We start from the raw sequence: 13,750 nt of genomic DNA, 5'->3' as shown, positions 1-13,750 counted from the left end.
TATTGATTGTTAGAGTTATCGCTTTTGGTGTGAACGGCCCTTTGCGTCAAATCATTCTCACTACTTGAACTGCACATCATGTATGTGAATGTGAGGTGACTGGACATATTCAGAGTTCAGATCGCAAACCCTCTAAATCCATCTGACCACTTTTCCTTAATCAGCATTTTTTTTATGAGACTCCTTTAGGTTTTTGCCAACTAATCGATATTTCAGACCAGGAGGAGAGTGGTATTGAGCGGGTTTTGAATTCAAATTATTTGATTAACATATAGTATGTGTGGAGAGCATTCACTCAACATCATTATCTCATTTTTAACGGAGGTGTCGTGTAGAGGCTTTTGCATCTGAACTTTTCATATAAAAGCCTCCGTCTCTTGTTTATGCCTTGTGGCAAGTGCTTTTAAGTAAGCATACCCCAAGGGAAATGAGTGCAAGCATACCCCAAGTGAGTGAATGTGTACTTATGTTATTACAGGGTGAGGGCAGTGATGTTGCTGAAAGGTGCCAATGACATGGCTTACATCAGAGGGGTTGCATAGAAAAGTTAAAAAAAGCTGCATCATAATTTCCAAGCATCACCCTTAAGAGGGGTACATCCTATTTCAACATGAAGAAGATCAGGGGCCAGGGCAGGAGGTGAGACCCTACATATAGGCAGCAAGCAAGGCATTATGGGAAGTAAATTTGGCTGCGATGAAATTATACCGAGGAGACCCATGAGTCTGATTAGATGGAGAGGACAGGGGGAGGGTGTAGCCTTCACAAGGAGTGGATCACCATCTGTGTTAAAGACACACAGAAAGACACAGTGTCAGTCTCCAGAGGGCTGACCCAGGGTCTGCCTCAATATTTTGTTCCATGCTTGAGGTCATTCATGAGTTCTGTAAGGCCTAAATGAGAGGGGCTGATGGCAAGACAAGACGTCACCTGGGCTAAGGGTTGATGACATAATTTATTCCAGATGTGTTGTTCTTTTGTGTTAGGGATGATAGTATTGTAATCTACTGATATTGAATGGGGTTTTTTTGGCAGGGATTTGCCATTTATCATAATGCAATTATGGTATTGGTCATCAGTTCACAAAAAAAAACCTGTGCCGATGTTCTGCAAAACAATCATCACTAAATGAGATGAGATGGGCCTATATTTTCAACTGCTGTCTGTCTGCCCGCCTGTCTTATCTTCTCCTTGAAGTGGAAATGACCTTGAGTGTCAAATTGAACATCTTGACGTATTACTGGTTAGACCTAATCACTGATTAGATACAGGCTATGAGATTTATCAACGTAGCCCCTTCGACAGAATGTACAATCCTTCATTCATTCAGTAACTTGTTTCATCAATAACTAATAGGATGTCATGACTGGGATGTCAGCATGACTCAACCCCCTTCCTTTTCTAATACTGGCTCGTTAGCGCCCTCCTCCCCTTTGGGATACCTCATGAACTGCATCCCCTCGAAGGGTTGATCACAGAGTGACTGCAGTTGGAGAGACAATAACTGTCTGCCACCCAGGTAGGTGAATCATATTTAATCAATATATGGCACGACTTTGAATAACGAACCATGTCTATTAGAAAGGTCGTATCTAGCATGTGTTTGGCTTTTTTGGTGCTACGTCGGGCCGTTGCGACAAAATTGCGCCACTCTCCTTCGCCAGACATGAAGCCACTAAGCGAATCTTTTTTTTTCGTTGGGTGTGTGAGAGAGGTTGGGCCGAGTGACTAGCCAGTTCCTAAACCTAAGCCTTCTAGGAGACGGGAATGTCAAATTGTGGTAAACAGCGGACAGTAAATACACATTAAAGTAAGACGCTTGGATTTTCCATAGAAGTCGTATCCTGCAGGACACTGGCTTTTATGATTTAATATAACCTAACCTGGCAAATTCACAGGTGATGTTAACGTTAGGTCAGTTGATAACCACATTATTTCATCGCGTGACGGTTGATTCATCTGCTTTGAATCTGCAGTGAGGCTTTTCAGAGTTGAGGTAAATTCACTGAGAAAATTATATAATTGATAAGTTACCTGACCCCTTTCCTGGCTAACGTTAGTTTATGAAAGGGTCGAACCCAATGACACGAATTCGTTTGAAGGCCGGTGTGCTTCCAAGCTGAAGTGTGAAGCTAACGTTAATGTTAACTGTCATCGTTAACTGAAGGAAGAATGTTAGAAGAATTTATCATGACAATAGCAGTAATACTTACATCTATCTCTCAACACAAACAGTGCATATAACATTAGATGACAAGTCTGACTGACTGGTCAATGCATTCTCGGAGACAAGGTGCGTTTTCGAAGCACCTTACCTTCCGCTAGGGAAGCATGGTTTTCTGAGGGAGACATGTGCGACACTGATTGTTCACGGGGGTGTTCGAGAGTTCTCGACTCGAACTCCCTTCCATGGGGAGCGTGCATTAATTCGCGGCATGAAAGCAGGACAACTTCGGGGGGGTTTATGAGTCCAGGTTTGCCGTGACCCTTATGTTTATGGTGTTATATTACCGTTTCGCTGTCCGGTAAGGATGGTGCTGATGGTGCTGATGTTGCCTCTGTGTTTAAAGGACTGTGGTTACACCTAGTTTTGCTGGTGGGACTCCTCCTAGTTTTCTGTCAGAAAGCATCTCTGTAAGCGGCCAGATTACACAGCCTAGACGAGCAGTAGCCAGCCAACTACAGTTTAGTCTTTTGCATTGCATGTCATCGATTTTTTTGTTCCAACCAAGTCTCATTTTGTTTAATTTTGTATGTGACCAACATTTGGGTTAATTACCAAGAATAACGTTCTCTGGTAAGGACTTTGGATTTTTTTGTGTGTACACCGCAGCTATTATAGATATGTGCTAGGGTGTTGCTAAGATACGTGCATATTCTGTCTGGAAGGCGATGGCCTCCCGGTGTTGTCTTTGCAGAGGGCTTTGTCTTTGTGCATATGATAAGGATGATGCCTGATATAAATGCGAAATACAGACTGACCTTTGTGAAAATGGCTGTTATTGGTACGCAAATGTGCATGTGTGAATTGTCTTGGAACATCAGCGCAGAACTCTAGGACGACCCCCAGGCTTTGTTCGCAAATATGCAGTTCGAAAATGAAAAAATAACAGACACAAAACTGAGCATTGAGAGCCACATTGTGAGTATATCTAAGAATATAGTTAAATCGCAGCTGTGAATCTTGTATTTGAGCCAGCAATTTTCTGGCGAGGTGTGGACACACCTTTTCCCTTTTCGCGATGTAGCGTTATGGATGATAGGGATGATGAGGGTGAACAGCAAATTGGTTCCAATTATTCCGTTTTTGCTCCTATTCTGGTGTTGAATGCCTAAAACTCGCGCTTTAAGACTACAGCATAAACCATAGCGCTACACTGGTGGGATTGTCCGTTACCGGTACAGTGCACTGCCGAGATGGAAGAGAAAAGCGCGTGCCTTCATCTCGCGCAAGTTCCTCTCCCACGCCCATATCGCGCCCAGTTTCCCTCGTGCCGCATGTTCAAGATTTCCTCTTTGACAATGTAACCATCTGTCTGAACAGCGCATCTTATAGTTTGCCGATTGATTGACTCCGGGGGTGATTTTTGTGTTGCTTTTGTGTGATTGATGTCTTACGGGCTATCATTAATGGCTAGTTATTTTTCACTCTACTCTATTCAATAATCTTAGCACAGTAACAACAAACCACCAAGGAGGGAGTATGCTAACCCAGAAAGAATAGGTCAGGCAGCTTCATAGCCTGTCCCTTTAAGATGCTCTCTATTAAGCCTGTCGTCCCATTTCACGTTGCATAATTTAATTACTTACACCAATTAGTGGGTCCCCTTAACATTATAGAGAGAATGTTAATTGGATAAGATGTCCCTTGCTTTGTGGTTGCAGTATAGATTGGACCTGGTGCATCAATTATATTTCATCCAAGCATTCTGAACTGAAACTGAAACATGACAGAGGAGGCCGGGTCATGCATACATTAGGCTAAATGTGCCTTCAAATCTTCAGAAGTTGTTATAATATTAACCAAAGAAAAACACTTTTGAACACACCTCACTGCTTGTCTCAGATATTAGCATAATGAACCTGTGTGACAGACCGACCGTATAAGAAAATATGATTTGTGATTTGTGTCAGTTTGTCACAGTAAAACAACCTATGCCAGCCACAGTATGTTGAAGCATGGAACCAATTGTCAGCACTTTAAAGAGATTTTATTGAATACTAGTCACTGCATGATTTTCATTTGCCTCAAACCACCTAACAATATATCCTAAAACTGCTTAATATGAAGCACATTTCACTGCAAGTAATGCCGAGAGCCACTTCAGACACAGTGCTCCTGCAACCCTCTATTGACATCCTTTTTCAAGCTCTCTGAGATTTCGCCTGTAGCGTGTGTGTGTGTGTGTGGGAGTGTGCCTACAGTGGCTTGTGTCTATTCGTGTGTGTGTGTGTGTGTGTGTGTGTATATATGTGTGTGTGAGAGAGAGAGAGAGAGAGAGAGAGAGAGAGAGTGTATGTGTGTCCTTGCTTGAAAATGTGTGTGCGAGCTAGTGCGTGTGTCTTTTTGTGTGTGTGTGTGTGTATTTGCCCTTGCTTGAAAATGTGTGTACGGGCTAGTGTATGATGAGAGCTACTGTGTGTGTGTGTATGTGTGTGCGCGTGTGTGCACGCTTGTGTGAAAGTGGGCTTGTGAGTGCTCGCTTGTGTGTGTGTGTGTGTGTGTGTGTGTGTGAGTGTGGGTGCGTGTGTGTGTGTGTGTGTGTGTGTGTGTGTGTGTGCGCGCGCGTGTGTGCACGCTTGTGTGAAAGTGGGCTTGTGTGTGTGTGTGTGTGTGAGAGAGAGAGAGAGTGTGTGCGGCGCGTGCACATGCTCTTGGCACACAGACCTCATTTTGCTGCAGCAGTATCTTGGTGCTTCTCCTCCTCCTCACCCCCACACACACACCCTGCCTCAGACAGCTGCAGGCCTGTCGCTAGGGCCATGAACGGCACCCGGCAACAGATGAGTCCCTGGCAACGGGCAGCTGGACCATGCACAGACCAGAGAGCGGAGCAGGGCACCGGCGGAGTCCGGGGATGAGTCACACACAAGAGGGATCGTAGACAGATAAGCAGAGCCTAGAGAAACACTCGCGCCTAGATAATCACACAGCGTGTGCTTCCAGTAATGTGTGAGATTGTGTGATTTTGGTACATTATGGGTTTTTTTTTTTTTTTTTTTCTAACTTAGAACTTTTCTAATATTTTAGGAAAGCCTCCGCTACACTGGCATATATTTGTGTGGGCAGCACTGAGGCTTTTTTTGGACTGATATCTTCATTAGGACCTCTGATATTTCCAGAGCATCTTCTCGATCCATTTTATGTGCTTCAAAATGTTCTAGAAGTATTGCTAGCTAAACCCTTTATTACAGAGAGATATGGCTTAGTTTGAAATCGGTTGTGATTTGGCCCTTTGCATCAAACACCCTTGAATGAATATGCCTATATTTGAACAGACTGGTCCCAACCTTTTTGTCTTCGCTGTTTATCAGATCCTCCTGTGTCAGACATTTTGAAAAGATTCCCCTCTATGGCAAGTGATTCTGACCCAAATCTGGAAGGAAGCCATGCCTGATGTGGGCTGAACCCATCCCAAAGTCCCATCATGATGCTGGTTGGTTGTGCTTCAAAGTAGCCGGCACCTCTTGCTCACAGCTGAAGAAGATGGGTATCATTAAACCACCATTTTACCATGTGTGAATGTGATACCATGTTCATCCTTGCAAAGAGTCCTGTTTCCTTTGAATGGGATTACTGGCATTGCAGATGGGGTCCAACTGTTGCCAGTGGTATTTTGGGATAAACATCATCAGCTAATGTTGTGTTTTAAACTGGGATGAATTAGGCTTCAGCAAAATATTGTCTAGACCTGAAATTATACCATCCAATCAGGGGAACTAGGGGCTTTTAGCAAATAAGATAGTACGTACTGTAGTTAAACCTCTGTGTAGGTTTGAAATATGTAGATCCATGTTATTATAAACTAGTATACCATCTGGTATTTATTAGTTTTGTTAGACAGTTTCTATTTTATTATGCAAGATCGATGCATAATATGCACAATGCATCTTATTTGTTGTCAGGCATTGATTTTCCTCTTAAAGTGAAGGCCTGGGAAGTCAGTGGTTAGCAGACTGCAGCCAAGAGGTGATGCAGGTGGGCTACACAGTTTCTGCACATTTCAGCAGAAACAGAGCAATAAATTAGGGCCCGTCTCATTACAGCCAAGCTGCGCTGCGCCCACTCCACCGCTGTCTCACGGAGGGGTCAAAGGTAAAACCTGCCCAGGGAACGATGCCCAGGTCTCAGGGAGAGCTGTTCATGTGTCTCTGTGTTTTCCCCGGATCAGATTAGGAGGCTAGTCTCCCGCTGCTTGTGTCCTCTCTGATCTTCTCTGTGCCAGTTTCTCAAGGACAGTGTACTTGCTGGCTGTTTAGACAGCAGGCTGAAGAAGGCCATGATGCATGGTATGCAATGAGAGAAAATGGCTAGGTTTTATCAAATCAACCGGAGCAATAAGGTACAATTGCTAATCAGTAGCAGAGAAAAGCCCAAGAAAAGAGTGTTGTTGATGGTAACCGTCTTTGGTGACGATAAGCCTCAAAGCATACCCTCACCACAGTAGACAGTGTAGCTTGCACAGTTTTGATTGAAAAAGCTGAATGCCAGTGTTGTAAGCAGAGTCAGACATGTGAACAAATCCTTAATCAGATAAGACATTCAGAGAAGATGATACCAGGAGCAGGGCTGTGTGTCTGTGTGTGGTAGCACGCGTAATTCTCTGTGTCACAGCTGATCTCGGGAGTCCCAGAGGGACCTGGCACCAGCTCGCGTTCACGCTACATTTAGCATGTACAGGGCCTTGCCGGTGGCTCTCCCCAGGCCCAAGGACAGCTAATACTTAGCTCTCCTATAGCTAGCACTAGCACTAGCCAATGCTAGCCCACCTAGGCCCAGCCCCCCAGCTCTGTCAGGGGAGGGGGACAACTGTCCTACCAAAGGGAAGCAGGTAGAGAGAGAATGAGAGAGAGAGAGAATAAGAGTGAGAGTGAGGGTATGAAGAATGATATAGACAGGAGAAAAAGAGAAGGGGAGTGGGAGGGGGGGTGGGTGGTGCAGGGAGAGAGAGTGGGGCACAGATAGAGTAGGACAGGGGAAGGGAAATGGAATGGGAGAAAGAGAGTGGGAGAGTGATTGCAGAGAGGAGAGAGAGGGAGGGAGGGGGACCGGGAGGGAGACACAGAAAGGGAGAATTATAATGATTAGCTAGGCAGGGGAGAAAGAGAAGAGAGGGAGTGAGGCAGAAGAGAGGGAGGACAGGGAGAGAGGCAGGAGAGAGGGAGAGGCAGTGTGGAACATGGAGGGAGACCGAGGGAGGGTGAGTTCAGGGGAGAAACAGAGGGAGTATAACAAAGGAAGGATTGGAAGGGGAGAGAGAGAGAGGAGAGGGTTAGGGTGAAATAAAGTGTCCTGTCGCATTCTCTAATAGGTCAGAAGAAAGTAGGTCAGAGTCACCGATGTATCCCAGTGTGTGTGTGTGTGTGTGTTTGTGGGTGGGTATGTGTAGATGTAGCCTTATCGCTGGGTCTATACTGACTGGCACACACACGCGTAAGCATACAAGCACAGACACACACAGTTGCCCACGCTGCTTCTACACCAACAGATGTCTGGGACTCGGTTAACATACACACACGCACACAAACCTAAACACACCTACATGTAATCATACAGATGAATAAAGACACGCATACAAACAAACAGACAGACACACACAATAACCCACAGGCATGCAAACACACACACACACAGAAAGAGAAACTCACAAACTCTTTCATGTAGGCTTGCTGATGTTTGTGTGGACTAACACCACACACTTAGACGACGCTGTCATTACACCATGGCAGCCTATCATTTCTCCCCACCACCTCCACACACAAACTACCGGTTCTGCTGTAGACAGGGCCAGCTGAGTTCAGCCAGCCATGCTTACTGTTAGCGTTGGCGTTAGCGTTGGCATGCTCCTTCCGTGCAGCGCCTGCTTGCTGATTCAAGGCCAGTTAGTTAGCATGACTCAGACCTGCCACCCAAACCCAACCTCACCCTCACCGTCACCCTCACCTCAGTCCAATTACATCACCAGCAGGGACCACTTACGTAATTGGTCTAGCTGTAGTGAACTGGACTGGTGACAAGGCTCCGTCTGGCCTATATAAAACGCAGCTTTAAATCGTGACTGTTGGCCATTGGAAGCCACTCTGTGTAATTCGCTTGGCTCTCGAAAGTCGCTGAGCTCTCCCTGCCTGCCTACATCTTGTGTGCCTGGGAGCGGTGAGAGGAACAGAGAGGAGAGGCAGGCAGGGCGGGCTCTGAGACTGATGTGATTAGCTTTGATATTTTAGCAGGAGGGGGCCTTTCGATGGCCACCCAGAATAGAATGGCTGAGCCCCAGGTGGGAAATGGGGACGACGAAGGCCCATTATGGAAGGACAAGAGAGGTCCTGTAAGGTACCCTGAGCGAAACATCTCCCTCTTTAGATAGAGGAGAACCAACATAGAGGAACCACCACAGAATCACATATCATTTGTATTGGATGGCTGGATGGTCTGATGGATTCATTTGAAACTTTTGCCATATAATACATTGGGACATAGTGTACTGTATGGTATGGTTACTTTCAATAACCTTCACTCACACACATTGTAAAGGCTACTTAGTTTTAAGCCAGCCATAGTATAGTGGCAAACAATGTTATTAACAACTGAGAAGCCAATACAAAACTAGCTTTAGTGTCCTTCACAGAGCCTCCAGTCTTTGTACTGTACATCCCGCCGGGTTGGATACACTACATGATTGACAGACATATCATTGACTTTATTGACACACTCACATTCATGTTAGTTTGATTTGATAATTGATTTGGATGGTTAGCTTTAATAGCAGCTGAACATGATACAGCCTGGAGAGGCCCTGCACGCTTACGTTACTGAGGGAACTGCTGCCATGCTTTTGCAGCAGACTTCATCCATATTTTATATCTTCATCATGACTACCTAAGCAGGAAGGAAAGTAGTGAACAGATGTACTCACTACTCAGCCTTTGCACAGAATCCCACCCATTTTGAGGCCAGCTGATCTAAGCAGAGGGCGATGTATTCCCTGTTTGAGGTAAAATATTGGGCTTTTCTCATTTTGAGAACACACTGCTGGTAAAGCAAGGCTTTTAGTGATGACACAGTTTCTCTGAAGGGCTCATTTAGTTGCAGTGCCTCTGCTAAAAGGTACGGTGTGGAGATTTATGGCTTTGCTGCATTTGCCTATGCAGTCAGTGTAGATGCTGAGAAACAGCAGGTTGTTAGTCATCCACAGGAAAGAACTCTTGTACCCGCCACCTGTGTGTGTGTATAGTATACAGTACATGTATATATTGTGTGTGTGTGTATGTTGTGTGTGTGTGTGTGTGTGTGTGTGTGTGTGTGTGTGTGTGTGTGTGTGTGTGTGTGTGTGTGTGTGTGTGTGTGTGTGTGTGTGTGTGTGTGTGTGTCTGTGTGTGTGTGTGTGTCTGTGTGTGTGTGTGTGTGTGTGTGTGTGTGTGTGTGTGCATGCTTAAATATTTCAGATAACAATCTTGCAGAATATCATCCCAGCTCTATTTGAGACGCCCACCCAGACAGCCCAACCCACAAGGGGTCTCCGTGTGAGATGGCTGTGAGATGGCCTGTATAAACCTACACCGCAGCTGAGGCCGAGGTGCCAAATAAGTCTGTTCTGTGCGGCTGTCAGGGGGAGACAGTAATTCCTTGGAGGATCTTCAGCGTTTTATATGTGTTCTAATGGAGAGGCTTTTAAGATGGTTTATTGGGGTGTGAGTGTGGGCATGTGTGTGTGTGCGCATGTGTGTGTGTGTGTGTGTGTGTGTGTGTGTGTGTGTGTGTGTGTGTGTGTGTGTGTGTGTGTGTGTGTGTGTGTGTGTGTGTGTGTGTGTGTGTGTGTGTGTGTGTGTGTGTGTGTGTGTGTGTGTGTGTGTGTGTGTGTGTTATGCCAAGGCTATTAGTGAACGGAGGGTGTTCCTGCTGTGTTCTGCTTTGATTTAGCAGCGGATAATTTGTTTGTCCTAAGGGGACTACAGTAGAGTGGTGCAGTTTATTTTGGAAACGACAGCAGTTCTGCCACAGTCGAGAATCCATCATAACCACAGAAGAGGAATCAACAGACTGTAGATAATTAAGCATCAACTGTGCACAATTAAAACTCTGAAGTCGTACGGTGGAACTTCAAACCTAGTTAGATGGTACATATTACAGTGTGTCTTGACTGAGCAGTGTACATTTAACCTTTCAAAGCAACAAAATGTAAGAAAATGTCTTCTAGCTGACCTCCTGGACTCAGTTTACAGTTTAGGCTAGTCAAGAAACCTCTTAAAATTACAAATACCCTTGGTCTAATTCAAACAAATGTAAATAGAGACAGTATTTTGAGATAGATGTGAATGTTGTGTGGTCGTAGCCCTTATTAAAGAACAGTCCCTCCAAGTGGGTTATACAGAGCTAACTCAGAGATCTTTGATTCTGTCCCCCCGCAGTGTTCTGTGGGTCATTCCGGAATGTTCTTCATGCTACAGACTCAGCTCAAACAACAGCAGGCTTCTGTCTAGAATGGGCAGAGTGCAGCCGATCTGCTGTTAAGCTTTGCTTCAAACCATCTGCCTTTAATGGACAATTTTCTCTGCTTCAATTCAAACAGACGTCTCTCTCACACATGACTCAGCTTTAAACTTTCGGTTAATTGCTCATGCATTCCATGAATTCTTTCACTACACCTGTAATACAGCATATTGTAAGAGAACCACATAAACTACTAGGCTATATGATGCCAGCCAAGCATGTTGCATCCCGGAACTACACTAACCTCTCTACCACCTCTTAATTGTGAGCGAGATGAGGGTTGTTGTCACAGAGCAATCAGGGGACTGGACTTAAGTGCAGGACAACTGATACTTGATATCCACAAAAGGGCAAAACAGACTGAACACAAAGAGACCAGAGATGATGGTTGATAAAGCGAGACGATTCATAAGAGGGTCATTTCCTATATCTGTTACAGTCCGGAAGTAGCTTAGGTAGTAGGTAGGTCCTAACTCCAAAGTTGCATTATTTATCTTGTGTCCGAAATAGTGTTTCATTAGCATCTCACACAATGACAATAAAATAGTAAGCTTACACATATACTGTGTATCAGAGAAAAGTTTATGTTTGATGTAATGGACACGCCTATTTAGGAGTCCGGAACTATGTGCCGTTTCGTTCCATTGGCAAATCCCTTTATGATTTATCTTTGGAACTAGACAGTCTTTGTCGTTAGAGTTGTCTTGTGGACAGTTTGTGGGATCTGCCCATCTGAAGGACTGGAAATAGCTCACATTCCTCTATCCTCCAAAGAGAGACATCGCCCTGCCACAACAAAGCCTTAGTGGGCAATCTGAGTAGCCAACCTCCACCTCCCTCAAACTCTTCCCAAACAATAACTAAACTAACTAAGCATCTTTGAGTGTCTTTAAAAGCACTATACAAACTGTTATTATTATTTATAACAATACATTCTCACTCTTATTATTGTTATTAGTTATAATGATAATAAGAGTGAGTTGAAGCTAGAAACTAGACTTTCAGTTGCCATTGTCATCAACTTCCATAACTTGAATGGGTTCTGGGTTCTAGCAGTAGAATTAGGAGGATTCCAGATTCCATATTTATAGTGCTAACCTTTGGTTTATGGTCTGGAGATGGAACACATAGAGTAGAACAGCTGTATCCTGGACATTTTTGCAGACGTTTTTAAATAGCGTTAAATAGGTTATGATATCTTGGAAAGGACACCCTTTTCTAAAAACATGTACGGTTGGTTTGTGGTAAGGTGTGTGTTGTCAGTATGTGTGTGTGTGTTGCTGGTATGGTACTGCGGGCAGGATCACGGCATGCTGTGTGTGCCAGTGTGTGTGTGTGTGTGAGAATCTCCGAGTCAGCAGGCCAAACTGCATCGTCATGGTGATGAGCATGATGGAACAGGGGTAGGTGTCAAGGCCATAGTATCCTCCTGCACACCTCTGCTCTTTTTTTCCCTCGTCTTTTTTTCCACATTTTTCCTGTATAAACATGGCACAGGAGGGGACACGGTGTCCTTTGGGTGTGGAGGTCAGGGCTTTAGCCTGGAACAACCACTGCAAGACCATCTCACCCTGAGTGATGCTGAGAACTGATCAGATTTCCCACCACCAGCCTGATTTCATTTCAGAAAAGCTTACACTTCATAACCAGGTTCTCCAGTTTGACACTTTGCATAGTGTGTAATTACTAATTGATTACTTTGCAAGTTGTGTAATTAGTTACTAATGCTCAGATGGGGAGCTTAAAAATCATCCCTGAAATCATGCTCCCACAGTGTGGCACTGTAGCTGCTTCACTACTCTAGCTGCTGGCTGCAGAAACTCAAGTTAGGTAGCACCCTTTATTTTCCAACAGTAATCAGATCTATGGTAAAGATCGCCAGTTTTAATTTAAGGTCAAAAAGAAAAAAAACGCTAAGGCAAGATTTTGTCAACTGGTTACTGGCCTGGGGCGCAAATAGGATGAAATTGATATCCTCAGAAAAGAATGGCATGACCTTGAATGAAAGTCAAAGTGCAAAGACCCTGTCTATACAGTACGCTGCCCTGCAGTGTGTATAGTCTGTGTTTGCATGCCTGTTGGTGTCACCTGTCACCATGTCTAAAGCTGTGAAGATGTGTCAGTGTGTGTTTGGGGTGATGCCAGCCTCACCACAGATATGCCTGAGAGACTGTGTGGTAGTGCAAGTGTGTGTGTGTGTGTGTGTGTGTGTGTGTGTGCGTATAGTGTTAATGTCACCATCACCACAGGCATCTCACAGAGAGAAGACCTACTGTACATGTATGCGCCTCCATGTGTATGTGTGTGTGTGTGTGTGTGTGTGTGCGCATGGGGGGTGTATGTCTATCTACGAGTGTGTGTGTGTCAGAGCAATTGCCACCGTGACTACCAATGCTCAGTAAGGGGTGATGTATCAGTGTGTGTGTGCGCGTGTGCGTGTGTGATGTGTGTGTCTGTGTGTGTGTGCCGTGTGTGGTTGAGTGGCGTGATTGGGGGCACTGTCAGACAGATGGCGTGTTTACCCAAACCAGCATGCTTCAGAAGGGCATCCGCCAGGCTGGCAGAGACGGGCATGGCATAGGACCAGTCTGCTGCCCACTCTACCCATCAACCCCAGCTAGCATTTCACGACGGCCCACGTAAATCCCTCAGATTTCACCCACTGCTCTTAATGCTAATAGCGTGTAATACATAGGCTGCAGGCCTGCAGGGTGTTTGAAATATGACTAGAATATTAGGCTAACTCTGCCTTCAGACAATGAGTTTTGTCTGTAAAAATGAGCAGGAAAGCTTAGAGTGGCAGCTTAATATGAACAATCCATGATGCCTGCAAACAGCAAACATGTTTTGGTAATGTTCATTATTAATGAAATATTAATGATTAATGGATTAATACATTTTTGATAATGTAATTAAGATAATCCCACAATTACGACTGATTAATCATTTTAAATAATGAATGAAAGGAGTGGTAGCTAATGAGTGTTCATGGTATGGAAGGATGAAATTATTTTGGCCTTGATCTTGGCTGTTTGGAGAACT

General features: G+C 44.6%; 1 protein-coding gene across 1 annotated transcript in view; it reads left to right on the top strand.

Annotated features, from left to right (window-relative positions):
• Nucleotides 1-1,436: 1,436 nt before the first annotated feature.
• The window catches only part of maptb (microtubule-associated protein tau b), a 56,992-nt gene continuing 44,678 nt past the window's right edge, over nt 1,437-13,750 (top strand). Inside the window, exon 1 of the mRNA XM_062531602.1 lies at nt 1,437-1,519. The gene's annotated coding sequence lies outside the window, so the exon portion shown is untranslated. The remainder of the gene's footprint in view (nt 1,520-13,750) is intronic.

This window comes from Sardina pilchardus, chromosome 3 (assembly GCF_963854185.1).
Source record: "Sardina pilchardus chromosome 3, fSarPil1.1, whole genome shotgun sequence".
NCBI lineage: Eukaryota > Metazoa > Chordata > Actinopteri > Clupeiformes > Clupeidae > Sardina > Sardina pilchardus.
This window is presented reverse-complemented; position numbering and strand designations above follow the sequence as displayed.